This window comes from Megascapheus bottae, unplaced genomic scaffold (assembly GCF_031878675.1).
Source record: "Megascapheus bottae isolate mThoBot1 unplaced genomic scaffold, mThoBot2.hap1 HAP1_SCAFFOLD_41, whole genome shotgun sequence".
Classification (NCBI taxonomy): domain Eukaryota; kingdom Metazoa; phylum Chordata; class Mammalia; order Rodentia; family Geomyidae; genus Megascapheus; species Megascapheus bottae.
In genome coordinates, this window is record NW_028327585.1 from 5,721,310 (window position 1) to 5,747,459 (window position 26,150).

Sequence of the window (26,150 nt, forward strand, 5' to 3'; positions counted from 1 at the left end):
CAATGGGCGCAGGGGTCACTGTCACCCCCAGATGCTGGCTGCATGCTGGGATGCACGCAGAGATGGTTTCAAGATCAGATAATGAGGATGTTGCAGGGTGTAACCATTCTTTTCAGATGGCTCTCTACCTCTCTTAAGCTTCATCTCTATCTTTGGCTTTTTCTTGGCAGTTAACTGGAAATGAGAGTTTCATGGACTTTCCTTTCTGGACTGGCTTCAAACAGAAGCTATGCACAGTTTTCAAACCATACCCTACTGAAGAAGGGAAGCTTGATCTGGTGCTTAACTGGGTTGCACTTTGGCTCTGTTGGCTATGCCTCACGGGAGGGGGCTCATCATTTGTAGACTAAGATCTCATGACCTTCAAAGCCAAATGCTACCTGAAAGTTCAGGGTCCCAGCCTATGTGTTGGGCCTGGGTGAATACATTCTCTGTTATGCTGGGTCATCAACCCATGTTTTAAGCTGGAAGTAGGCAGTGCCACATTTGATAAGAACATCTGCCAGAGATTGTCACCTCATGAAAGCAGATTCTATAATTGTATTCCATTTCCCGTGGTGGGGAAATCCCCTCCTAGTTAGACAGGCTCACATCCCCCTGCAGGTCACACTCCTAATGCACCCTTGAGTGTCCTCATGGTATTGGGATCTAAGTTTGTAGGGAATGCTGCTTTAGTCATTGAATTAGCTGGACAAGTGATGACAAACGTGTTGTGGATTCATATGAGAACAATTTAAGAAGCCCTGGAGGAGCATCAACCTGACCCTCTGTGGTGCTATAAATCTGATAGGATGTTCCAGACTGAGAAACAATCACATGGCTTTGTGTTTGGCATCCAGACAAGTGAGTGCATGTCTTAGCTGTCAGCCAATACAGAGGAGGACATGAATAAGTGGGTGGAAAGCATCTGTCAGACCCCTGTCTGGGGGCAGGTGGAGAGAACATAGGAAGGTAGATACCATGGCTGTGGTGGGGCCAAAAAAATGGTAAAAGAGGCAAAGGAACCAGGTACTGGTAGCACAAGACTGTCTTCCTAGCTACTCAGGAGTTTGAGATCTGAGGATCACAATTCAAAGCCAGCCCAGGACAGAAACTCCATGAGACTCTTATCTGCAATAAACTACTGAATGCAAGAAGCTCAAGCTCAGTGACAGCATCCAGGCCTAGCGTTCAAAACCCAGGACTGGCAGAAAAAAGTATCAAAGGAGAAGAAGCTGGCCAAAAGTTAGAGGGACTCTATCTTGACAAACAATACAATGGTAAGTTGCACTCAGAAGACTTGCACAAAATCTGGAAATGCCTGAGACCTATCTATGTATGTTTCCTGTTTGTCTAAATACATATGTTTATGCATTTATATATTAGCATAGAGAGACAGATCAATACATATGACTATACATATATACATAGCCAGACACTTATGGGTGGGTGGTATACTGTGTGAGAGTTTGTGTTTGTGTTTTGTGGATGGCTATCTCTGTTTAGGAAAGGTAGAAAATATGTAAATATCTTTTAAAAAACTTGATAAAATATAGAGAGACATAAGCTCTTGAGGGAATCTGAAATGACAAGATTATTCACAGGCACGTTTATCCTTATGGATTCCTCAGCAAGTTTTAATTTTTTTCATTATTTTCTTTCTTTTTTTGAACCAGTGCTAAGGATTTCTCTCAGGGACCAGGTGCTGCCAATTACTAATTTTCTCATGGCTGGTACAAGAGGAACTGAGCCACAGTTCCACTTTTTCCTTATTTATTCGTGCTTAACTGAAGATAGAGATTTCTATCAGTGACTTTCTCTCAGGGGCTGGACTCTAACGAGGATCCCCAGAACTCAGCCTTCTCTATAGCTACAATTAACAATATGAGAACCCAGCACTGGGTTCCAATGCACAGGGCAAGAAATTGAGTGAATCTCTCAACTCCAATTAGCTATAATAAGCTAGAAGTGAAAGACCAATACCTTTGAGGAAAAGATGCTGAGGGTTATCACACAGGCCCCATGAGTAAGCCCTAAACCCTGTACACATGTGTGCATGCACACATTGGCAGATACACACACACATGCACACACACAATATCTCAGGCAATATTGTATTTTGAATTAATATCCAAAGATTGGACAACAGGATAGCAAGTAATAAAATCTGTTTTTCTTGTCTACATTGAGGGAAAGGGATAAGTCACAAGATGCAGAAGCGAAGAATTCAGAGGCAAATGCTGTGAGTGAATAACTTGTAAAAAGCACATTTCTTTTCTTTTCTTTTCTTTTGTTTTCTCTGCCATTCCTGGGGCTTGAACTCAGGGCCTGAGCACTGCTCTTGGCTTTTCCCAAGTCTAGCCCTCTGCCACTTGAGCCACATTGCCATATGGATTTTTATATCTGTGTGATATTAAGGACTCAAACCTAGATCTTCATGGATGCTAGGCAAGCACTCTACCACTGGGCCAAACTCTAAACCCCGATAAAGTATTTATAAATAGTCATCATCATCATATCAAAATATCCTTTCTCCTACAAAGAATGAACACTTCTCTATGTCTGTAAGACTTTTTTTATGTCACCAATGCTTCTGTGATTTTCCCACTTGCATTTTTACAGATGACAGCACAGATATTCATCAGGAAGAAAAATAGATTAGGATACAGAAACCTAACAACGTCCTAGTAGATTGAAGTGAAAAATATGTGCAAGATGGCCTGGGTGTTTCATCTATTTGTAGAGTGCTTGGCTACCACACAAAAAGACTCCGGTTTGATTCTGCAGTACCATATACATAGAAAACGCTGGAAGTGGTGCTGTGGCTTGGTGGGACAGCTATAGCCTAAAGAAAGCCTAAGAACAATGGTCAGGCTCTGAGGTCAAGTCCCAGGACTAGCAAAATAAAATGTGGAAGAGGCAAAATGCAAGCTGAGAAGGCACTGTGAAGCAAAATGTCTTGTGAAGGGTAAGGGGAATAGTGACAGTTAAGTTTGGATCTTACCTAAGAAAGGCTCCTTGGGCCTGAGACCAGGCTAGCACTTATGCCTAGTTAATGACTTTGGATTTGAACAAAAAGGTGTGCTGTTTACTACATCCATATGTGAGGTGGGAAGGGAGATTCAGCCTCCGGTATGTCTTTGGGGAGGTCTTCTGTGAGCAAGGAGCTTTGGTCATTGGGCCTTGAAAGGTGACCCTACCTCCCTCACAATGGAACAGAATATGGAACGCTGGTAACCAAGCCACTGTATGTGACAACCAGCTCAAGCCAGCTCCCTTGGCCTGTGGCTCAGGAACCAGAAAGATGTTGCTGTGCTGTTGCCAAAGTTCAGGAGGCTCGCATCTCAGGCATGAGAGATATGGATGTCTCACTTGAAGAAGTAGATGCTGGATCAGTGCCAAGCCAAAATTCCAGTATATCAGGCATTTCTCTAGGAAGAAAGCCAGGAAACTCCAGGGCAACTCAGATGAGGTATATTGAGAGGAAACCTATTTGAACCCATCATCCTGCCCACAGACTACAACCTTCTTGTGTGCTTTCAAGTGACTATACTGAGATTAGAGTGTGTCATTTCCAATCTACTCTATTCCAGTTCCTCAGTGTGAAGTGTGGTCCCATTCCTACGTTTGAAATATCCACTGTTTTGCCAACATAGTGTGATGGTAAGGCAGCTCAGACTCTGAATGAGCCTTGTAACCTATGGATCCTGGAGGAAGGCCTGTTGGAGATGCTGCTGACAAAGCTGATCCCTGCCTACCAGAAAGGTGATCTCTTTTATGTGGGAAACTTCCTGCACAATTTCAAATAGTGGAGGACAATGTAGTAGTTGCTGGAAATTCTCTTGAAAAAGTGAGTGTTCCCCCTCCAAAACCAGGTTTGCTCACCCTTCCTGGCCAAGTCTTGGAATACTTGGCTCCTCTCTGAGCCTGTTTGGTTCACTGGGGTGTTCACAGGGGAGCTAAGCATGATACAAGGGCACAAACTACTTTATTATGACTGGGACACCATGCCATTTCATTTCCCTCACAAGCTACTGGAGTCTCAACAGTGTGCTTACTGAGAAGTTGGATTTCAGGCATGAGTAAGTGGCTCCCAACTGCAGCCCTCACCTAGGTGACATCCTAGGAAATCCCATTTCCCAGTAAGAAATGAGGTGTCAGTACTAATGGCGGAGGCCTGTGAAATACTGGAGTCAGAGGAAAAGCTGGGGGCTGAATCACTTTTGAGCCATCAGGGAGGGATTGTGATAGCTTTGCCTGTTAGAACCTGAAAGCATTTACATTTTCGTGTGTGGTCCAGTGCTGCCACTTGAACCTGAACCCAGGTCTAAATGCCATCCCTTTGGTGTTCAAAAATTAGCACTGTACCATTTGAGTCATAGGTCAAGTTCTGGCTTTTTGCTGCGTAATTGAAGACAAGTGCCTTTAGACTTTTCCTGACTAGACTGGCTTTCCACTGTGATCTTCAGAGCTCAGCCTGCTGGGTGGCTAAGATTAGAGGAATGAGCATTTAGTTCTTTATTTGGAGCATTCAATTATTGATTTATTTAGAGCATTTACTTAGTTAATTTAAGGTGCGTTTACTTTGGACAGATGCATAGAGGCCTCTCTCAGAAGCTTCTGGAAGTGGGGTGTAAAAGTCATCCTGTTCTCCAGTGTCTCTTACCCCCCTCCCAGCACATAAGTGCACATCTCTGCAGGACAGCCACAGCATTAGAGTCCTGCAAGAATGGGGCTTTGGTAGAAGGCTCAGGATGGAGAGAGAAGGCTCTCACTTTCCTTGTACCGAATGTGCCCACAGCATCATGTGTTCCATCTATACGATGTGAATGGACTTCTACCCCAGTGATTTCTACGAGTTCAAGAACTGCCACACCCTGACACAACTCAAGCTCTATACGAGGCTCCACATGCCGGCTTTGGACCTGCTCTTCTAAACACATACTTTTTGACCAGCTGGAGGAATGTGCTACCAGTAAGACCAAGAAAAAGTAGAAGTCCTGGTGTGGGTGCCTCAGAGCCTGTGAGTAGGAAGCCCATGTGGTCTAGATATTGGTTGGCCTTTACTTCTACAGAGCTTGGCAAAATGCCCTTTATGGGTGGTGTCAGCCAGGTAATGTCTGTCCTCTGAAAGGACTAGGGAATAAGCACTCATTAGAAAGACCGTACACCTCCTCAGTGTTCAGTCCAAACTCCAGTTCTACAGGTTACTCCATTAGATCCTCATGGAAGTTGAGTGACACTTCAACTTGCAGAGTCCACTCTGTACCTATTTCCATTCTTAGGTTTGGGTCATCGTGGAAGAGCTTATCCTAAACTCCGGATGAAAAACCCACCAATGGAGCTGGTGACTGATGGAGACAGTGAATCATCACTGCACTCCAGAAAGCATGGGCCTTCTGTAGAAATTACCAAACAGGTTTAGAGTCCTGTGGATATACCTTTTGCTCTGAACCCCATGTGTGACACAGTTGAACCTGCAGATACTATGGAGGAAGAAAAAGAGCAGCCAGATTTCCTTCCGTTTCCTTTCACACTCCACCCAGAGTCAGTCCATCTGAGTCAGAGTAACACTCCACTTATTGTGCAAGCTGAAGGGGCACACGCTGGGCTCATGGAAAATGTCCCCATGGGAAGCAGCAAGTGTACTCTCAATACTGGATTCATTGGAGGAAAATGAATCCATCCTCACAGAATATCCAGACCCATCCATCTCACTAAAAGAGACTCAATCTCCATTCGACAAACCAGAATCCATCCCCCTCTTAACTCAGGAAGGACATTCTGTTTCTCATGAGGAAGGAGACCCTTCTGAGAACTCTGAAGTAGAATTACTGTCTGAAGGCAACTTGGAGGCCAGTCTGGATTTAGAGCTTCCCTGTCCCCTTCCTAAAAAGACATCTCTTTATCTTGCTCTCATGATTCTTGTCAAGTATTCATTGTATTTGCTAACTATTAAACTCTCATTGTTAATATTATGGTGTGCAGTTCTTCAGTCCTTATTATACTGTGTTTTATTGTCCACTTAGAATGTGAGACCTCTGACACATAGGTCCTGGGTGGGCCAAAAACCAGACAGGTCTGGTCCCATAGAAGACAACCTTACTGGATATACAGGGAACTATGAAATGCATGGAATCACCAGGAATCCAGGCCAGGCCTCCATGGAAAGAGAAGTCAGCTACCAAAGCTTAAGGACAGAGCAGATGCCTGGAAATGTGTTTTGTCAATCGGGAGAAGTGCCAGAGTAACTGTAATATTATGTGGGACTCTGTTCTGTGAGTTCAAGTCTGTTTATATATCCATTGTGCTTTGTACAAATATTTAAGAAAATTAAAACGCCACAACAGCATCAAAAATCTACTTTGGCTTTGAATGTGGCCTAGTTGTAGAGTGCTCGCCTAGTATACAAGAAGACCTTGATTCAATTCCTCGGCACTGCATACACAGAAAAAGCAGATGGGGCACTGTGGCTCAGGTGTCACAGTGCCACCCTTGAACAAATGTGGCCAAGGACAGTTCCTGGTCCCTCAGTTCAAGCCCCAGGACTGTCCAAACAAGAAATCATACCATTTTCCACACATTTGGAAATAAATCTGTTTTATCTAACCCTACTTCTTTTTTGCCAATCCAGGGTGTGTGCCACCAAGCCAAACTACTGGCCCCCAACCTTACTATTTTGAATCATTTAATTTTTTTACATAATCATATTTCATGCTGTCTGTATTAATATCATAAACAGTATGCTTAGTGTAATAATGTTAAAGGTAAAACATAAGAAATTAATAACTAAAATTCCTTTTTTATTAGTTTTATAGCATTACTACAATTTTATGAGAAAAATTACCTAGAATGTTTATTTTAGAGTTCAAGTAATCCATTTTGATAAATATATCAACCTACATCATTTATTTGAACACATTTTAAACTATTTTTTTCAGGAATGACAATACATATATATTTGTTGTAAATGAAATTTATGACTTGGGGGGAAGGGAAAGAGAAAAGGGGGGAGGGGGTAACAGTGTTTACAAGAAATGTACTCATTACATATGTAACAGCAATCTCTTTGTATATCACCTTGACAACAAATTTTTTGAAAAGTACAATAAGTTTAAATGTCTACTTTGGGCAGAATTTTTTTTTGCCAGTACTGTGCTTAGACTCAGGACCTGAGCACGATCCTTGTTTTTGTTTTTGTTTATTCTTAAGGCGCAAGTTCTATCACATGTGCCACAGCACCACTTGTATCTTTTTTATCTATGTTGTGCTGAGGAATTGAACTTGGGTCTTCATTCATGCTCAGCAAGAACTCTTCCACTAGGCTTAACTTATGGCCCCAGTGGGAAGGAAGTTTTCCATAAAATATGTAGGAAATATGTCCACTAAGGAAAAGCCATCAAAAATAGAAGAAAAATTATATACTTAGATAACGACATGCCAGTATTATGGCAGATCTCTGTAATTCTAGCTTCAAGAGTGGCCTATTTGGACCGGGAGTTGGCTGGCTGAAGTAAACTGCTATCCTTGAGCAAGCCCTAGGACAGTGCTCTGGCCATGAGTTGAAGCCATAGGACATGCAAAAAATAATAATCTAATGCCCGTGACTGGTGGCTCACCCTGGTAATCCTAGCTACCCTGGAGGATCGAGGTTCAAAGACGGCCCAGGCATAAAAATCTGTGAGAATCTTATTTCCAAATAATCCAGAAAATTCAAAATGACAATGTGCCTCAAGTGGTAGAGCTCTTGCCTTGAGCTGAAGAGCTTAAGGTAAACATCCAGGCCCAGAGTTCAAGCCCCATGAGTGAAAAAAAGAAAAAGAAAAAGAAAGCCCTTATCTAAGGCCTGAGTGCACACTAGTGGTAGTTTGCTTGCCTAGTATGCACAAAGCCCTGTGTTCAATTACTCTGTACCACTTACACCAAAAAAAAGCTGGAAATGATCTCAGAAGGTTGGGTTCTGAGGATCACAGTTCAAAGCCAGGCCAGATACTAAAGTCCATGAAACTGTTACTTCCACTTAAGCACCAGATAACCAGAAGTGACACTGTGGCTCAAGGTGTTTAAGGTTGTAGCCTTGAGCTGAAGAGCCCAGGGACACTGCCCAGGTGCACAATTAAAGTCTTACAACCAAAAGAGAGAGAGAGAGAGAGAGAGAGAGAGAGAGAGAGAGAGAGAGAGAGAGAGAGAGAGAGAGACAGAGAGAGAGACAGAGAGAGACAGACAGACAGGCAGACAGACAGAGACAGAGAGAGAGAGACAGAGAGAGAGACAGAGAGAGAGAGAGACAGAGAGAGAGAGACAGAGAGGGATAGACATAGAGAGACACAGAGACAGAGACAGAGAGAGACAGAGAGACAGAAACAGAGAGAGAGAGACAGAGAGAGAGACAGACAGGCAGACAGACAGAGACAGAGAGACAGAGACAGAGACATCAAACAGTCAGGCACTGCTGGCTGAAGCTTGTAATTCTAGCTACTGTGGAGGCTGAGATTGGAGGATCTTGGTTCAAAGCCCAAAGCCAGCCTGGACACATATGTTTGTGAGGATTACATCACCAATTAACTACCAGAAACCAAAAATGGAGCTGTAGAGGAAGAGCGCTAGCCTTGAGCTGAAGAGCTCAGGGACAGTGTCCAGGCCCAAATTCCAAGCACCATGATGAATCAATAATAAAAAAAGAAAACAGCTAATAGTAATGATGAATAATTTTGGGCTGGGAGTTTGGCCTAGTGGTAGAGTGCTTGCCTAGCATGCACGAAGACCTGGGTTCAATTCCTCAATACCACATACATAGAAAAATGCTTGAAGTGTTGCTGAGGCTGAAGTGGTAGAGCCCTAGCCTTGAGAAAATATAAGGACAGTGCTCAGTCCCTGAGTTCAAGCCCAGGACTGGCCAAATCAAAAGTAGTAGAGCACTGGCATTGAACTGAAAATCTGAGGAACAGCCCAAGCACAGAGTTCAAGCACCGCAAACAACAACAACAAAATCTATGAAATGGCAGTGGTGGTTTTAAGCTAAGCAAAAATAGAGTAGAAACTGGTAAAATACATATTTGTGTGTAAGCAAAATAGCCAGACTTATGCATTAGAACAGTATAGGAACTTGAAAAAAAATTCTGTTTTCCATCTCACTAGGTCCTGTCTCTTAATTTATTCAAGTAAGTAAAATGCTGGGTTTTATAATCATTGCTCTGAATATTAGAAAATCAGAATATCTCTCATTAACCAACAAAGACCAGGAACTGGGGCTTCGTTCAAATGGCAGAGTATCAGGCAAGAGAAGAAAAAATTGAAGTAAGAACTTGAAGTCCTTGATCCAGAACCTGCATAGTAACACAGCAGCAGCCTGGTGATGGTACCTCACACCTATAATCTTAGCTACTCAGGAGGCTAAGATCTGAGAATGAAAGTTTAAAGCCTGCCAAAGTACCCAGTTAACTGCCAGAAAAACCAGAAGTGGCACTGTGGCTCACAGATTAAAGCACTAGCCTTGAGCTGAAGAGCTCAGGGACAGTGCCCAGGCCCAGAGTTCAAGCCCCACAATTGACAACAATCAAACAAGCAAACAAAACTCACAAAGAAGCCTGCAGACCACAGTGGTTCTGCTGAGTCTCTTCTCTATGGGGATCAGGAAACATTTCACTTTTTCTGTCTCTTCCCATCTCAACATTCATACTAAATAAGACTGTGTTGAACGTTTCAATTTATAAAAATGTTTTTCATGAAGCTCTCTGAAATATTCATCGCTTATATATCAATTGAAGATAGTTGATTTGGGGCTGCATTGGTAGAGTGCTAGCCTTCAGCAGAAAAGGTCAGGGATAGAGCTGAAGCACTCAGTTGAAGACCCAGTGCCAACACACAAAAGAAATTATGCACTTTATACATATTTTCTAATTTCTTAATGAATTTTTCAGTCTGTATAAATATAGGGTACATTCCTTGTTACTTAAGTAAGATTGCTCTTTTTTTTCTTTTTGCCAGTCCTAGGGCTTGGACTCAGGGCCTAGACATTTTCATTGGACTGGCTTGCTGAAGGAGAGTGCTCTGCCTCTTGAGACACAGCGCCACTTCTAGCTTTTTTCTGAGTATGCGGTACCGGTGAATAGAACCTAGGTCTTCATGCATTCTAGGTGAGCACTCTACCATTAGGCTACATTCCCAGGCAGTGAGATTCCTTTTACAGTCATTGTATGTTCACAGATTTTGATCTCACATACTGTAGGGCCCTGGTTGGCTTTGACCTGTGATCCTAAGCCCTGAGCCTCCTAAGTAGCTGAAATTAAGTTGTGAGCCAGCATGATGGCTTCCATTCTTTTTTCTACAAAAATATATGTAGTTATCTAAAATATATCTATAGCTGAAAAAAATGAATCTCTCCCAAACAAATCTTCAAAGAAACAACCATCCTATTAAAAGGTGGGCTAAAGACTTAAAAGAGTATTCTCTGAAGAAAAAATTAAAATGGGCTTTAGACACATGAAGAAATGCTCCATATCTCTAGCAATAAGGGAAATGAAAATCAAAACAACTTTGAGATTCCACCTGCCTCCAGTCAGAATGGCCATTATCAAAAAATCTAATAAGAGATACTGGTGGGGAAGTGACCAGGGGGGATCACACCTACACTGTTGTAAACTCATTCAACCACTAGGGTAAGCAGTGTGGTGGTTCCTCAAAAGACTGAACATAGAGCTCCCCTATGATCCAGCAAATCCACTACTTGGCATCTACCCAATTGTCCAGAAAAAAGGCCATACTAAAGCCACTAGCACAATGATGCTCATTGCAGCACTATTTACCATAGCAAAGCTATGAAACCAACCCAGATGCCACTCAGTAGATGACTGAATCAAGAAGATGTGGTACTTATACACAATGGAATGCTATGCTGCCATCAGAAGGAATGACATCGCCCCATTTGTAAGGAAATGGAACGACTTGGAAAAATTTCTATTAAGTGAAGCAAGCCAGACTCAAAGAAACATAAGCTCAATGGTTTCCCTCATTTGTAATAATTAGTTCACATCTAGGACTCTCCTAGCAGAGGATTACAATAACTCAAAAACCTAGGTATATAAGGTCATATAGGATGAGACTAAATGAAAGGATCTCTAGGATATGGGAACAAGAGCTATATCTTGTGTCATTGTTGTTCTTAATCTTGTGTGATTTTTGTCCTTAATCTACTATGTTATTTCTCATCTCTTATTTTGCCCTTTGGTTAATGTCAGATTGTTACTGTATCTGATTTTTTCCTTGGCATATTGTATATATGGTTATTTGTTTATGTGAAATAGGAAAGGGAAGGGGGGAAACAAGATGATTGGGAAGGGGAGTGGAGAGGGAACTGGGAACAAAAACATATGGAGTGGAATAAATGTGTGAGAAGTAATGCAGTCCACTACCTGTAAATGTAATCGTAACCCCTCTATACATTACCCTGAAAATAAAAAAGAGACTATAAAAATATCTGTAGAAAATGAGGCTGGATGATGGAAACACCAGATGCCCTACTACAAAAAATGTTATACACGCGCACACACACCCACACACCCACACACACACACACACACACAATGGAATGATACATAGCCAACCGACAAGATAAAATAATGGCATTCTCGGGGAAGTGGATGAAAAGGAAAAAATCATTTTAAGTGAAGTAAGCCAAACTCAAAGGAACATAGGCCCAAGAGTCTCCCTCATTTGTCAAATTCAGTGGAAACCTTGGGCTCTGCTACCAGAGATTTACAATAGAACAGAATCTAGAGACATCGTGACAAATAGTATGACACTAAATGTAAGGACCTTCAAGAAAAAGAAACAAAACTCATATAATGAGTGATTGTTGTCCTTAATGAACTATGTGATCTCTTATCTCTTTTGCTATCCCTTGGATATATCATATTGTTACAATATTTCACCTTGTTTTCTGATATATTTCATATGTGCCTAATTGGTTATTTGAAATTGGATAGGGAAGGGGGAAATGAACATGAGTGGGGGTAGGGGAAGGGAAATGGGGACCATATCATTACATGGGGTATCAAAGTTTGAGATGTAATGCACCTTCTGTCTGGTGAATATAATGTAACCCTTCTATAAATTACAATAAAAATAAATACATAAAAAGAAGATCTGCACAGAAAAAAATAATAATGGCATTTTTGGGGTAGTGGATGAAATTAGAGTGAATCCTGTTGAGTGAGATAAGTCAAGACCAAGGAACAAAAGGTACATGGTATCCTTAATATATGGATATTAGTTTCAAACAGTAGTAGAGCGATGATTGAATAGTTGATACCCAAAGTTCTGGACATAATTTTGGAGATATAAACATAACTACATAGACACAAAAATCTAGGATGGACTATACACTCTATAGACATGTGTTTTATTATAGATTAATCTGTAGCTATGACATACAAAGACTCAGCTTAATTTTTACTATATTCTAAAATTTATGTGCCAGTGATTGTATAGCGATGGCCTTCTTGAATACTTGTTGGTTAAACATGACATTTGAAATATGATGTAAAATTCAATGTTAATAAATTTTTTTAGAAAAAGTGGCTAGAGGTAATTACCACTAATGTACTTGCTCTAAGTGGTACAGAAAATTTCTTAATGAATCAAGGGGTTTTATTACATCTTTATGCAATTATTTTAGTTCTGAGTGTTCTACACTCAATGCTACTTCTGGAAAGATGATATAGCTGACTGTGTAGATGGTATGAAGACATACTGGCCTAAACGTAGAATAAAGCATTGGTAAGTGGCTGTTAGCTGTCCACATTCTACTGGAATATGTGGAATGAATTTATTAAGCACAATGCAGGCTCTTAGTCAGATCAGGATCAAGATTATGTGGTTCCATGAGATGAATGAGGAAAGATCAGAAAAATCTACTAAGATATCCAGATATACTTTTGAAACTAAGGTATCTGGACTCCTTTTTTTTCTTTCTTGGTGGGGAGCTTGAACTTTGGACCTGTGCAAGGTCTCTTAGTTCTTTTTCCTCAAGGCCAATGCTGTACCAGTTTTAGCCACAACTCCACTTAGTTTTTGGGTGGATAAGTGGAGAGAAGAATCTTACGGTTTGTTTTTGTTTTCGGTTTTTTGCTTGCAAAGGCTTTGAATCACCTTCTCCCTGGCTAGTAGAATGACAATTATGACCCTCCAGCGCCTGGCTAGTAATTTTTTGAAAATTGGACTTTCTTCCTAGCAAAGTTCTGAAGCCTGACTTAAATGTGACAGATTTTTGTCACTTGGAGAAACTCTGTGCTGAACGTTAGAAATCTACCAGCTGAGTCACAGTGGCACTTCCAGTTTTGTTTATGTGGTGCTGAGGAATGGAATCCAGGGTTTCATACATGCTAGGCAAGCTACATTTTCAGCCCAAGGTTTTATGTTTTGTTTTTTCAGTGTTGTTGCTTCTAAGGTACTGTATGATGTTCTTTCATTTTCTTTGCTTTTTACCTCTTTTCTTCTTTTTCCCTTTAGTTTTATTCTCTGTAGTCACTGTGTTGAATTCGGGTACCCTGTTTCTTGTACATAGGTTTATGTGATTTGGGGAATGGAGAGGGTATAATAACATGGTAAAAAAAAACAAAGGAAAAAGGGTGAACCAATTGAACAGTGATACTTGGAAGACACTAAACGGAAATGAACTGAACAATCTGGGTGGAGAGGGGGATGAGGGTAGGAAAACAGAGAAAAATGAGGGAGGGGATAACAATTTTCTTAAGAAATGTGTTCATTACTTATGTAACCGTATGCCAACTATATATTGACTTAACAAAAAAATTAACTTAAAAAATAATTTAGCCGGGTATAGTTTCTCACACTTGTAAATGTAGCTACTCAAGAGGCTGGGATCCAAGGATAGCAGTTCAAAGTCAGCCTGGGCCCTGAAGTCCATGTGACTCTTATCTCCAATTAACCACCAGAAACCCAGAAGTGGCCCTATGGCTCAAGGGATAGGGCAGTAGTCTTGAGCTGAAAAGCTCAGTGACAAGACCCAGGTGCAGAATTACAGTCCCATGACTTGAATGATGAATGATACTAGCCAGGCTCCGTGCGCTCACACTTGGAATCCTATCTACACAGAATCAGGTTTGAATCCAGCCCAAACAAATTGCATGATATTCTGATTTACAGTTCATTACCAAAAATCTGGAAGTGGAGCTGTGGATCAAGTGGTAGAACACTAGCCTGAAGTAAAAAAAAAACATTTAAGGACAGTTCCGAGGCCCTGGGTTCAAGTCCCAGGACTTGCATAAAACAAACAAAATGTGACGCTGAGTCCTCCATCATTTGGTGTTATAGTTCAATATTCTTGATATGCGTCTTAGAAATTAAGTCCCTAGCAAATACTCTCCCCTGAAATTCTGCTTCATAGCTGATTCATAGAATTTCACCATCATTACTATCACCTTCCAGTTAGCATAGCAGTATACTTCTGAAAATTTGAAGAAAACTTTTGAGTAATCCTAATAAATCTGTGTATCATCTGCACACACATCAAATCAGCAGCAGCTATGTTCTACTATTATCTAAATGTATTTAATCCCTTCTTGAGTTAATGAGCCTTAAAGAGTAAAACATATGAAATAGTTATGAAACTAACAGTCACCATTCTTCTACCTAATATTGTAATATAAGTTTATAAATGCAAGGACTATTCTGAAGTGTGCAGAAGATAGCTTCTAATTATAATATTCTCATGAAGTATTGTTTTTAGGAAACATGTTGCTTGCTTTGGGAAAGCAAAAGCAAGGAAAAATGATATAGGTAAGTTCCCTATTTATCAGAAGGAAAATACTATTGGGTTTAGATCAACTTCATTCATTCCGTGCTGATGAAACAAATATTTGCAATTCCTGAGGCCAATTACTTCATTGTGATGCACAATCAGCCAGCTTAGATCAATCTTCCAAAAAAGGAAAGGAACAAATGAGAAGCAATTAAGGTTTCCAAAATGAACCAGGTGGTGGTGGCAGCTCACACTTGTAATTCTATCTACTCAAGGCCTGAAATCCCAGGATCTGGATTAAGTCTGTCTGGGATGAAAATATTCCTGTCTGAAACATCATCTCTCTTATCACAGCCCAGCTGATATACTCTGCCCAACAGGTTCCAAACACCAAAGTCCATTTCCTATCTGAAATACTAGCAAACGTACTCACACATTATTTCCTCTTTAGGAGATAGTTGAAACATGTACCAGAAACATTTCCCTGGCTTCAGAGTGGAAATGGAAATATATACTCACTAGAAGCCCATCTAGTAAATTACAGTCAATCATCTTTCCTCACATCTTGTTATTTAAATTGAACAATGAGTGTTTGGATCAGAAGTGATGTGTATGAGCATACAGGTTGTAAAAGTACTGTAATCCTACCTACTCAAGATAAGCTGAGACCTGAGGATTCCAGTTCAAAATCAGCCATGCAATAAATTCCATAAGATTTTAACCTCTAATTAACCAGCAAAAAACAGAGCGTTGAATTGTGCTTAAAATGCCACAGGCCTAAGCTTTGCATAAAAGTGCTAAGGGGTAGCATACAGGATCCCACTCTCTCCACTCCTTTTTAACATAGTACTAGAATTCCTAGGCAGTGCAATAAGGCAAGAAGCAAGCATAAAGGGGATCCAAGTAGGGAAAGAGGAAATAAAACTATCCCTCTTTGCAGATGACATGATTCTGTATTTAAAGAATCCTATAGACTCTACTCCCAAGCTCCTTGAGCTGATTCAAAGCTTTGGAAGGGTAGCAGGCCATAAAATCAACCCTCACAAATCAACTGCCTTCCTTTACGCCAACAGTGAGAGGAACGAGGCAATAATCAGGAAAGAAACTCCTTTCACAATAGCCTCAAAGAAAATAAAGTACCTAGGAATTAGCTTAACTAAGAATGTAAAGGACCGTTTAGATGAAAACTTTAAAACCCTAAAAATGGAAATTAAAGCAGAACTAAGGAAATGGAAAAACCTCCCATGCTCCTGGATTGGAAGAATCAACATTGTGAAAATGACAATCTTGCCAAGGGCTATCTACAAATTCAATGCAATACCCATCAACATCCCAATGTCATTCTTTAAAGAAATAGAAGAGGCAATTCAAAATTTCATATGGAATAATAAAAGACCCCGTATAGCAAAAACACTTCTTAGCAGAAAGAACAGCACTGGAGGAATTTCAATTCCAAACTTTAGACTCTATTTACACAGCTATAATTCTCAAAACAGCTTGGTACTAGCACAAGAACAGGTCTGAGGTCCAATGTAATAGAACTGCCGACCCAGATATTAAACCACAGACCTATGGCCACCTAATCTTTGACAAGGGAGCCAAAAAAATAGAATGGAAGAAAGATAGCCTCTTCAACAAGTTGTGCTGGCAGAACTGGTTAAGCACCAGCAGAAAAGTAAGTTGGATCCTTCTTTGTCACCTTGCACTAGAATTAACTCCAAATGGATCAAAGACCTGGAGGTAAAAGCTGACACACTGAAAAGTTTACAGGAAGGAATAGGAGATACACTAGGCCTCCTTGGCACAGGTCGAAACTTGCTTAATAAGGACCAAGAATCACAACAAATCAGAGGAAGGCTGGATAAGTGGGACTGAATTAAACTGCAGAGCTTTTGTATGGCAATGGATATAGCTAGTAAACTAATCAGGAAGCCTACAGAGTGGGAGAAGATCTTCACCAACCAAACAACGGACAAAGGCCTCATATCTAAAATATATCAACAACTCAAAAAATTGAATCACTCCAAAACTAACCTCCAAAGTAACACCCATCCCATTAAAAAATGGGGCAAAGACTTAAAGAGAGTCTTCTCTGAAGAAGAAACAAAAATGGCCTATAGACACATGAAGAAATGCTCCACATCCCTGGTCATAAAAGAAATGCAAATCAAAACAACTCTAAGATTCCACCTCACTCCAGTTAGAATGGCCAGGATCAGGAAAACGAATGACAACAGATGCTGGAGGGGATGTGGCCAGGAGGGATCACTACTACACTGTTGGTGGGAGTGAAAACTCGTTCAATCACTATGGAAAGCAGTGTGGCAGTGCCTCAAAAGGCTAAACATAGAACTCCCATATGACCCAGCAATTCCACCACCTGGCATTTACCCAACAATCCAGAAACAAGGGCATACTAAACCCACTAGCACAATGTTCACTGCAGCACTATTCACCATAGCAAAGATATGGAACCAACCCAGATGACCCTAAGTTGATGACTGGATCAACAAGTTGTGGTATTTGTACACAATGGAATTCTATGCTGCTGTCAGAAAGAATGACATCGCCCCATTTGTTAGGAAATGGCAAGAATAGAACAAATCATATTAAGTGAAGTAAGACAGACTCAAAGGAACTTAGGTTCAGTGGTTTCCCTCATTCGTCATAATCAGTAGAAACCTTGGGCTCTACTAGCAGAGATTTGCCGTAGAGTAAAAGGCCATGTATAAGGCCATATAATGTGAAGCTAATTGAAAGGACCTCCAGGGTATTGCAACAAAAGCCGCATAATGAATGATTGTTGTCCTTAATGTACTATGTTGTCTCTCATCTCCATTGCTGTCCCTTGGTTATCCCATATTGGTATAGTATCTCACTTTGTTATCTGATATATTGAATTTATTTGTATTTGGATATTTGAAATTTGAAAGGGAAGGGGGGAAAACCAAGAAGGGTTGGGGGTGTGGGGTTGGAGGGAAATTGGTACCAAGACATGTGAAAGGGTATCAATGTATGTGAATTAATGCACCTTCTACCTGGCAAATATCCTGTAACCCTTTTACTAATTACAATAAAAAAATGAAAAAAAAAGAAAGTTGTAGTGTGTGGGGAGGATGATGGGGTCAAATACATTTCTTCTTAGAAATATACCTCATCTGGTTGCCCTGGATTTTCCTAGCCTTCTTCTTGGAGAAAGGACTGTTATACTGGATTTGTGGCTTGGCAATGATCTAGCATGTACATCTTCCAGTAAGATATCCACAACTTCCATGCCTGAGACTCGAGTTTCCTGACCTTTGGCAACAGCACAGCAACATCTTTCTTCCTCCTGGGCCAAAGGCCAAGTGAGCTGGCTTGAGTTGGTTGTTAGTTACAGTTGCTTGGGTACCACGGTTCCATATTCTGTTCCATTGTGAGGGAGGCAGGATCAAATTTCAGGGCCCAATGACCAAAGATCTTTGCTCACAGAAGACCTCACCAAAGACATACTGGAGGCTGAATCTCTCCTCCAATCTCACAATATACATGTGGATGTAGTAAACACCAGATCTTATTTGTCCAATCCCAATGTCTTCCAATAGGCCCAACTACCAGTCTCGTCTCAGGCTCAAGGGGCCTTTCTTAGGTAAGACCCAAACTTAAGGGCCAATATTGCCCTCATCCTTTACAAAACATTTGCTTCACAGTGCTTTCTCTGCCTGCATTTTGCCCCTTGTCGAATTTTTTTGGTTTTTGCTAGTCTTGGGACTTGACCTCAGAGTCTGAACATTGTTCTTGGGCTTTGTTTAAGCTTTAGCTGTCCCACCGAGCCACAGCACCACTTTCAGCGTTTTCTATGTATGTGGTAATGAGGAATCAAACCTGAGTCTTTTTGCGTGGTAAGCAAGGACTCTACCACTAGGTCAAACACACAGGGCATCTTGCACATATTTTTGACGTCAATCTACTAGGATATTATTAGGTTTCTGTATCCTAATCAATTTTTTCCTGATGATTAGCTTTGCTGTCATGTGTAAAAAATGCAAGAGGGAAAAACACAGAAGAATTAGTGAAATTTAGAAAAAGCATTACACACATAGATAAGTGTTCATTCTTTGTAGGAGAAAGGATATTTTGATATGAGGATGATGACTTTATAATTACTATGTCAGGGTTGAGAGTTTGTCATAGTGGTAGAGTGCTTGCCTAGCATCCATGAAGATCTGTGTTTGATTGCTCAGTATCACACAGATAGAAAATCTAGATGTGGCACTGTGGCTCAAGTGGCAGAGGGCTAGACTTGAGAAAACCCGAGGACAGTGCTCAGGCCCTGAATTCCAGCCCCAAGACTGGCAGAAAGATAAAAGAAAATAAAAATGCTTTTTATGAGCTAATTCACTCACAGCATTGGCTTCTGAAATCTTCGCTTCTGCATCTTGTGAAATACCCCTTTCCCTCAACGTAGACAAGACAAACAGATCCATCCCATGGCCCACTGTGAGGCCACTGGTTGGGCTAAGAGCTAGTCGTGCAGCAACACATAAGTTTTATTCTAATACTTTCCAAACTTTGTACTCAAATATGCTACCTACTTACCAACTTAGGTCAGTTATCCTTATGCTATACCTTTTCTTCATGACTACAATATTCTTACACTCCTACGTTAATCCTCTTGTACCTCCCCTGACCTCTCTCATTATTTTTGTCCTATCTCTGGACTTCTGCTCGTCTTTCAACCCTTATACTGCACGGATCTACACTTGATGGCTGTTGAGCAATATTGTATATGTAGGTGGTTAATTATTCTCTAGGCTCAGAGGGACTTAAAGACAATAGAGATTGGATTGAGAGGCTTATTGTTTTGGGTATAAATCGCTTATCAGTGGTTGTATTAGACTGGTCTGTAAGTGCACAAAAAGAAAGAGTGATAATACCAATCAAAACTTGTGAACATCTAGTGTCTGCCAGCTACAGAGGTCTAGGTTGGTTATATCTGAAAAACTATAGTATTTAGTAGTAATCTTGCTCCCATTTTCAAATGGGCAGAACAAGAAACTCAAGAAAAATGTCAAATCAAGAAACAACATCCCCCACCCAATGTAAACAGACAATGGAACAGTCACTCGCAAACCTAGAGGAGAGTTTTCCAAGTGCTACACAAATGCAATTGATAAACATCATTAATGGACAATGTGAAAATATAAAGAAAGAGATAATGGAGGAAGCCATACCTGAACAAGAGGAAAGCATAAACAAGGTGATAAGTGAAAAAGAAGAAGCCATAAAGGAGGCCATAATAAAGGTTTTTCAAAGAAAGTTGGATGAATTCATAGAATCCACAAATAAAAACGTCACCAAACTCCAACAAATGTCCAAAGAAAATAAAGCTACTGAGCTAACCACTCAAAAGGAAATCAAGGAGATAAAGAAGTCCATACATGATGTAAAACAAGAGGGGCAAGGCATCAGAAATGAGCAATTAGTAGCAAGGGAGATGAAAAGTAAAGTCGATAGTTTTGATAGCATGTTAGACAATGCAGAGGAGAGAATTTCCGGGGCTGAAGATAATTTAGTTATTATAGAGAAAGAACAGAAAATGAGTCAATCCAAATGTAGGAAATATGAGAGAGCGCTTCAGGAGGTCCAAAATGCAATTAGGAAGCCTAATTTAAGGCTAGTTGGTATTGAGTAGGGCGTGGAGAAAGAGGTCAATGGTATTGGAAATATACTTCAGGGAATCATCTCAGAGAATTTCCCAAATATCCAGAAGGGCAGGCCCATCCAGATACGAGAAGCTTTTAGAACCCCAAACAGACCTGACCATAAAAGAACTTCCCACTGCCACATTGTGATCCGAACTGGATCAATAGAAACGAAAGGAAAGATCCTAAAGGCAGCCAGGGAAAAGGGATCAGTAACCTATAAAGGCAAACCAATCAGAATAACCCCAGATTTCTCAGCAGAGACCATGCAAGCACGAAGTGACTGGAAGCATATATGTCATGCCCTTACATCAAATAACTACCAACCAAGAATATTGTAGCCAGCTAAGCTCTCATTCATAACTGAGGGAACAATAAAAACATTCCATTCCAGGGAAACGCTGCAACAATATGTCAAAACAAAACCAACACTACAGACATTTCTCAAAGATGCTCTATACATAGAAAACCAAAATAAATGCAATATAGGGAAAGAAATGGCACCTGAACAGCATACCATCTAAGGACCACAAGAACTGTCAAGACACAAGCCCTACTAAAAGCTTTTAAACATGGTAGGAACTAATAAATATCTGTCAATCCTAACTCTCAATATCAATGGACTTAACTCTCCAATTAAATGGCATAGGATGTCTAGTTGGATCAAAAAGCAAGAGCCATCGTTCTGCTGTCTTCAAGAGACACATCTTACCCAAAAACAATCATCTTTTGAAAGTGAGAGGTTGGAATAAACTCTATCAAGCTAACTACCCCCATAAACAGGCTGGAGTTGCCATCCTCATATCAGATACAATAGACTTCAAACTAAAATTAGTAAGAAGAGACAAAGAAGGTGACTACATACTACTAAAGGGATCTTTCCTCCAGGAAGACATAACGATCCTAAATATTTACACACCCAATCCCGGAGCTCCAAACTTCATCAAGCAAATTTACTTACACTGAAACCATACATAGATCGAAATACAGTGATTGTTGGTGAGTTTAACACACCACTCTCACCTATGGACAGATCAACAAGGCAAAACTCAACAAAGAAACCTTACAACTGAACAACTATATAGACCAACTAGATCTAACAGACATCTGCAGAATATTCCACCCAGTAACAACACAATATACGTTTTTCTCAGCAGCACATGGAACATTTTCCATAATAGAAAACATCTTAGGCCATAAAACAAACCTGGACAGATTCAGAAACACTAAAATTATTCCATGCACACTCTCAGACCATAAAGGTATCAAATTGGAGCAGAACACACATCTACACCAACGAAAACCCTGTATCTCATGGAGACTGAACAACAAATTGTTGAATCAAAAACAATGGGTAATCGAAGACATCAGAACAGATATCCAACTGTTTATGAAATTTAACAATAAGGAGCACACAAATATCAACTCCTTAGGGACACAACAAAGGCAGTACTCAGAGGAAAATTTATAGCGCTGAGTGCCTACAACAGCAAGTTGGAAAAATGGCAAACCAACTAGTTAATGTCTCACTCTAACCTCCTGGAAAAAGAGCAACAAACCAACCCTAAACCCATTAGGAGAAAGCAAATTATTAAAATCAAAGCAGAATTAAATGATTTGGAATAAAAAAAACCTATAGAAAGAATCAACAAAACAAGGAGTTGGTTCTTTGAAAGAATTAACAAATTTGACAAGCCCTTAGCAAATCTTACCAAAAAAACAAGAGAGCATATCGAAATAAACAAACTCGCAGATGAAAATAGTAATATCACGACAGAAATTACCAAGATCCAGCATATCATGAGGGAATACTTCTCAAACCTTTACGCTAACAAATTTGAGAATCTAGAAGAAATGGATGAATTCCTAGACAAGATTAACATACCCACACTGAACCAAGAAGAGCTAACCCAACTCAACAAGCCTATTTCAAGCTCTGAAATAGAAATGGAAATTAGACAAATTTCACTTAAAAAGAGCGCAGGGCCAGATGGATTCACAGCTGAATTCTATAAGGTCTTCAAAGCAGAGCTCACACCAATACTCCTCAAGCTCTTCAACGAAATTGAAAATGAAAGTTCTTTACCAATCTCATTCTGTGAAGCCAGTATATCCCTCATCCACAAACCAGACAGAGATTCATCAAAGAAAGAGAACTATAGACCCATTTCTTTGATGAACATCGATGCAAAACTTCTCAACAAAATACTGGAATCATATATGTCATGCCCTTAAATCAAATAACTACCAACCAAGAATACTCAAATATGCTACCTACTTACCAACTTAGGTCAGTTATCCTTATGCTATACCTTTTCTTCATTACTACAATATTCTTACACTCCTACGTTAATCCTCTTGTACCTCCCCTGACCTCTCTCATTCTTTTTTTCTATCTCTGGAACTCTGCTCGTCTTTCAACCCTTATACTGCACGGATCTACACTTGATGGCTGTTGAGCAACCGTCTACAACAACTCATCAAAAAATTATACACTATGATCAAACTGGATTCATCACAGGGAGGCAAAGCTGGTTCAACATACACAAATCAATTAATATAATTCAACACATCAACAGGAGAAAGGACAAAAATCACATGATTGTCTCAATACATGTGGAAAAGGCATTGGACAAGATACAAAACCCCTTTATGTTAAAAGATGTGGAGAAACTAGGACTCCATGGAACATTTCTCAATGTAATAAAGGCTGTGTATGAGAAACCCACTGCTAGTATTATACTTAATGGTGAAAATCTAAAGCCATTCCCTCTAAAATCAGGAATGAGACAAGGATGCCACTCTCTCCACTCCTATCTAACATAGCACTAAATTAACTAGGCAGTGCAATAAGGCAAGAAGCAAGCATAAAGGGGATCCAAGGAGGGAAAGAGGAAATAAAACTATCCCTCTTTGCAGATGACATGATTCTGTATTTAAAGAATCCTATAGACTCTACTCTCAAGCTCCTTGAGCTGATTCAAAGCTTTGGAAGGGTAGCAGGCCATAAAATCAACCCTCACAAATCAACTGCCTTCCTTTACGCCAATAGTGAGAGGAACGAGGCAATATTCAGGAAAGAAACTCCTTTCACAATAGCCTCAAAGAAAATAAAGTACCTAGGAATTAGCTTAACCGAGAATGTAAAGGACCGTTTAGATGAAAATTTTAAAACCCTAAAAAAGGAAATTAAAGCAGAACTAAGGAAATGGAAAAACCTCCCATGATCCTGGATTGGAAGAATCAACATTGTGAAAATGAGAATCTTGCCAAGGGCTATCTACAAATTCAATGCAATACCCATCAACATCCCAATGTCATTCTTTAAAGAAATAGAAGAGGCAATTCAAAATTTCATATGGAATAATAAAAGACCCCGTAGGCAAAAACACTCCGTAGCAGAAAGAACAGCGCTGGAGGAATTTCAATTCCAAACTTTAGACTCTATTACAGAGCTATAATTCTCAAAACAGCTTCGTACGGGCCCAAGAACAGGCCTGAAGTCCAATGGAATAGAACTGTGGACCCAGATATTAAACCACAGACCTATGGCCACCTAATCATTGACAAGCGAGCCAAAAAATAGAATGGAAGAAAGATAGCCTCTTCAACAAGTTGTGCTGGCAGAACTGGTTAAGCACCTGCAGAAAACTAGATTTGGATCCTTCTTTGTCACCTTGCACTAGAATTAACTCCAAATGGATCAAAGACCTGGAGGTAAAACTGACACACTGAAAAGTTTACAGGAAGCAATAGGAAAAACACTAGGCCTCCTTGGCACAGGTCGAAACTTTCTTAATAAGGACCAAGAATCACAACAAATCAGAGAAAGGCTGGATAAGTGGGACTGCATTAAACTGCAGAGCTTTTGTATGGCAACGGATATAGCTAGTAGACTAATCAGGAAGCCTACAGAGTGGGAGAAGATCTTCACCAACCAAACAATGGACAAAGGCCTCATATCTAAAATATATCAACAACTCAAAAAATTGAATCACTCCAAAACTAACCTCCAAAGTAACACCCATCCCATTAAAAAATGGGCCAAAGACTTAAAGAGAGTCTTCTCTGAAGAAGAAACAAAAATAGCCTATAGACACATGAAGAAATGCTCAACATCTCTGGTCATAAAAGAATTGCATATCAAAAGAACTCTAAGATTCCACCTCACACCAGTTAGAATGGCCAGGATCAGGAAAACGAATGACAACAGATGCTGGAGGGGATGTGGCCAGGAGGCATCACTACTACACTGTTGGTGGGAGTGCAAACTCGTTCAACCACTATGGAAAGCAGTGTGGCAGTGCCTCAAAAGGCTAAACATAGAACTCTCCTATAACCGAGCAATACCACAACTTGGCGTTTACCCAACAATCCAGAAATAAGGGCATACTAAATCCACTAGCACAACAATGTTCATTGCAGTGCTATTCGCCATAGCAAAGATATGGAACCAACCCAGATGTCCTTCAGTTGATGACTGGATCAACAAGTTGTGGTATTTGTACACAATGGAGTTCTATGCTGCTGTCAGAAAGAATGACATCGCCCCATTTGTTAGGATATGGAAAGACTTAGAAAAAATCATATTAAGTGAAGTAAGCCAGACTCAAAGGAACTTAGGCTCAGTGGTTTCCCTCATTCGTCATAATCAGTAGAAACCTTGGGCTCTACTAGCAGAGATTTGCAATAGAGCAAAAGGCCATATATAAGGCCATATAATGTGAAGCTAATTGAAAGGACCTCCAGGATTTGAAACAAAAGCCATATAATGAATGATTGTTGTCCTTAATGTACTATGTTGTCTCTCATCTCCTTTGCTGTCCCTTGGTTATCCCATATTGGTATAGTATCTCACTTTGTTATCTGATATATTGAATTTATGTGTTTTTGGATATTTGAAATTTGATAGGGAAGGGGGGAAAACCAAGAAGGGTAGGGGGTGTGGGGTTGGAGGGAAATGGGTACCAAGAAATGTGAAAGAGTATCAATGTATGTGAATTAATGCACCTTCTACCTGGCAAATATCATGTAACCCTTTTACTAATTACAGTAAAAAAATGAAAAAAAGAAAGTTGTACTGTGTGGGGAGGATATGGGGTCCAATACATTTCTTCTTAGAAATTTACCTCATCAGGTTGCCCTGGATTTTCCTGGCCTTCTTCTTAGAGAAAGGCCTGTTATACTGGATTTGTGGCTTGGCGAAGATCTAGCATGAACATCTTTGAGTAAGACATCCACAACTTCCATGCCTGAGACTCGAGTTTCCTGACCTTTGGCAACAGCACAGCAACATCTTTCTTCCTCCTGAGCCACAGGCCAAGTGAGCTGGCTTGAGTTGGTTGTTAGTTACAGTGGCTTTGTTACCAGGTTTCCATATTCTGTTCCATTGTGAGGGAGGCAGGGTCAAATTTCAGGGCCCAATGACCAAAGATCCTTGCTCACAGAAGACCTCACGAAAGACATACTGGAGGCTGAATCTCTCCTCCAATCTCAAAATATATATGTGGATGGAGTAAACAGCACACCTTATTTGTCCATTCCCAATGTCTTCTACTAGGCCCAAATACCAGTCTGGTCTCAGGCTCAAGGAGCCTTTCTTAGGTAAGATCCAAACTTAAGGGTCAATATTGCCCTCATCCTTTACAAAACATTTGCTTCACAGTGCCTTCTCTGCCTGCATTTTGCCCCTTGTCGAATTTTTTTTTGTTTTTGCTAGTCTTGGG